We start from the raw sequence: 3,833 nt of genomic DNA on the forward strand, positions 1-3,833 counted from the left end.
TTGCGGTCATAATATATTTAATTGGGCGGTTCGTTCCGGGATCAGAATCAGATTAATTGGGGGGCTCACATTTGGAATCATATTAATTACTCGTCTCTGGGAGAACACATAAATTGGGGTCTTGCGACGGCATCATATTAATTGCTCTCGTGTCTGCGATCATATTAATTGGAAACTTGGTTATTGGGATCCAAATCTAACGCCAATTAGGAAAATAAAAGGAACCAGGTTTCTTGCATAACATGGTACAGTCTATACCACTGTAATGGCATTAGCACTTGCAGCAGAGTTTCTGGGTAAGGAGAATGTTTCCCTCAGTGACTTAATAACTTTAACTAAGAATGAACTAAAAGAATTGGCAGCAAAATTGGAATTATCATTGAAATCAGGTGCCAAAAAAGCAATGATAATTGACTAATAGAACAAGAAGAAGACAAGGAACAAGAGGTAGTAAGTCAGAGAGTAATGCAGTGGAATTAGCCAAAATTCAGTAGAAACGATAAAACTGGAACAGGAAAAAGAAATAGCAAAAGAAAGCTTAAGGCTGAAAAAGAATTAAGAAAATTTGAACTTGAAAAAGAGGAAAGGAAGAAAGAGGGGGAATTTCGGTTAAGAGGGATGGAACTAAGACAAAGGGGTGGTCTTTACTCAAGGGAAAATTTGGGTTAGGAAGAATCTGAATTCAGCCCAGGACCCAGCGAAAAGCTATTAAAATTTATACAAGCTCTTCCTACATTTGAGAAAAGGGTCGTAGAAGCATTTTTCATATCTTTAGAAAAAATAGCCAGACAGATTAAATGACCAAACGAAAGCTAGACACTGCCCATGCAAAGCAGTTTGGTAGGCAGAGCTCATGAAGTTTATGCAATAATTTCTGAAGAGGCTTCTGCAGATTATAAGATGGCAAAAAAGGCTATTCGCGCTGCGTATGCGTTAGCCCTTGAAGCTTTCCATCAGAAGTTTCAGAACTTACGGAGATTGGCTGGGCAAATGTAGGTAGAATTTGAGAGGGTGAAGCAAGTTAATTTTGACCATTGATTATGGGCATTAAAGATGGAAACCACATATGAGAACCTTTGAGATTTGATTCTCTGGGAGGAATTTAAAAATTCCATTCCTTCGGTAGTGAGAACGTATGAAATAACCTGAAAGCTTTGAAAACTAGGCAAGCAGCGGAAATTGCTGATGATTTTGAGCTTGTGAACAAGCCAAAACCTTTTGTCCATTACCCCCATAAACCTGAGAAGGACAGAAAGTGGGAGAGTGAAAGGAAGGCAAGTAGCTGGGGACACGAAGGAACAGCTGGGAATGCCCCAGGATCACCTCCTCAGGTCAGAAAGGAAGGGACTGAGAGTAGAAGTGATGTTCACAAGCCGAAGTGTTATCATTGCCACAAAATCGGTCATCTTCGTTCAGAATGCTGGAAATTGTGAGGTAAACCCATAGGGCTTGTTAGGGTACGCAAAACTAAGGCAGAGGAAAAGACTCTGACTGAGAGTATAGCAGATCAGGCTATAGCTTTACCAACAGCTGTAAAATCAGATACAAAAACTAAAGTGAGTGTCGAAGTTAAGAATAAGATACCTGACAGTTATAACGAATTTTTGTCAAAGGGAGAAGTAATTCCATATCCTTTAAGTGAGGCAGGAAAACCTATCATTATACTCAGGGATACAGGAACAAACCAAACACTCTTGCTGGGGAAAGATATAACATTTTCACCAGAAAGTGCTTTGAAAGCTAAAGTTTTAGTTAATGGAATCATCGGGGAGTATATACCCCTACATTTATATAAAGTACGGCCTAGAGAGTGCCTTAATATCTGGGGTGGTAACTGTAGGAGTTGTCCACAGTTTGCCAGTAGAGGGAATTGATCTACTCCTAGGAAATGATTTAGCTGGATCAAAAGTATCAGTTTCTCCTATAATTATCGAGGAACCAAGTGAAGTTAGGGAAACAGAGCAATTACAGGAACAAGTTACAGGAATATTTCCTGCGTGTGTAGTATCGCGAGCAATGGCTAAACAAGATCCAATGTCGGAGGTAAAAGTGGCACCGCAAACAGATAGCCAAGTATCTGAAACCTTATTTGGGTATTTAGATAATCTGAATGAGATGATTAACAGATCTTCTATCATTGCAGCACAGCAAGCTGATCCAGAGATATACCAAATAGCATAAATGGCCCTGACAGAAGCTGAGGCGAAAGGAGTTCCAGTAGGCTATTATATGGCAAATGGGGTTTTGAGGAAGAAATGAAGACTGCCTCATAGACCTGCGGACGAAGACTGGACTGTTGTTGAACAGATAGTGGTACCACCTCAATATCGCCAGGGATTATTAAGGTTAGCACATGACATTCCTTTTGCACGACATAGAGGAATTCAGAAGACCAAATCACATATAAGCCAACATTATTACTGGCCAAGTTTTACAAAGGATGTGAGACAATTTTGTAGGACATGCCATACATGTCAAATGATGGGAAAACCACAACCTACCATAAAACATGCACTACTAGTTCCCATACCAGTGATTGAGGAATCATTTAGCAGGGTATTAATAGAATGTGTTGGAGCTTTGCCAAAAACAAAAGTGGGACATCAATACATACTTACTATCATGGATATGGCTACTCGATTTCCAGAGGCCATTCCTTTGAGGACAATTACTGCTAGAATATTAGTAGAAAAGTTAACCCAATTCTTTACGAGATATGGGTTACCACTTGAAGTTCAATCGGATCAAGGTTCTAATTTCATGTCTAAGATATTTCAAGAAGTCATGGGCAATTTGGGTATCAGACAGTTGAAATCTTCAGCATATCACCCACAGTCACAGGAAGCTTCAGAGAGATGCCACCAAACTCTCAAAACAATGATTAGAACATACTGTCATGAATATCCGCATGACTGGGATAAAGGATTAGACTTTCTTTTATTTGCCACCAGTGACTCACCAACTGAGTCTACAGGCTTCAGTCCTTTGGAATTGGTTTATGAACATGAAGTAAGAGGTCCTCTAAACCTCATAAAAGACAGATTCTTGGAACAAAAGAATGAATCTTCGATACTGGACTATGTATCTCTGTTCTGGGAAAGGCTCATGAAAGCTTGTGGTGTGGCTCAGGAATACCTTAAAGAATCCCAAGCCAATATGAAAAAAAGGCAGACAAGAATGCAAAACCCCATAATTTTCAACCAGGGGATGAAGTATTGGTGTTGTTACCATTACAGGGAGAGCCATTAAAAGCACGGTTCAGTGGCCAATATAGAGTGATCAAAAGAGTGGGTATGGTAGATTACTTGATTGACACCCCTGATCGCCGGAAGAGGAACCGGTTGTGTCACATCAATATGTTAACATAATATTATCGCAGGCATGAAGATAAGCCAGTACAGGTATGTCAGGTAATCGGGACTTTTGAGAAGGAAAAGTATAGTGAGGATAAGGCAGAAGGAGACCTAGAAAATTCTCAGATTGAACCTCCAACTATCAGATTAGCGAATACAGAATGGCTAGGAAAATTAGACAACATGCTTTTGCACTTAGAGGAAAATCAACGTGAAGACCCAACCAGGCTTTTCAAAACATTTAAAAGAGTTTGTAGGGATAAGTCGGGATGTACAATCTTAACCACACAAGATGTGAATATAGGGGGACCCGTTCCTTTAAAACAACATCCTTACCTCTTAAGTCCGGACAAACAGGCCCAAGTGAAAGCAGAAATCCAACCTGCCAGACCTGCTGAGTATTTCCAGCATTTCTTGTTTTTATATAATAGATAATGGTACTGGAATCTGGCCATTGTAACTGTGATTGATTCCTCTCGA

This window comes from Heterodontus francisci, chromosome 18 (assembly GCF_036365525.1).
Source record: "Heterodontus francisci isolate sHetFra1 chromosome 18, sHetFra1.hap1, whole genome shotgun sequence".
Taxonomy (NCBI): Eukaryota; Metazoa; Chordata; class Chondrichthyes; order Heterodontiformes; family Heterodontidae; genus Heterodontus; species Heterodontus francisci.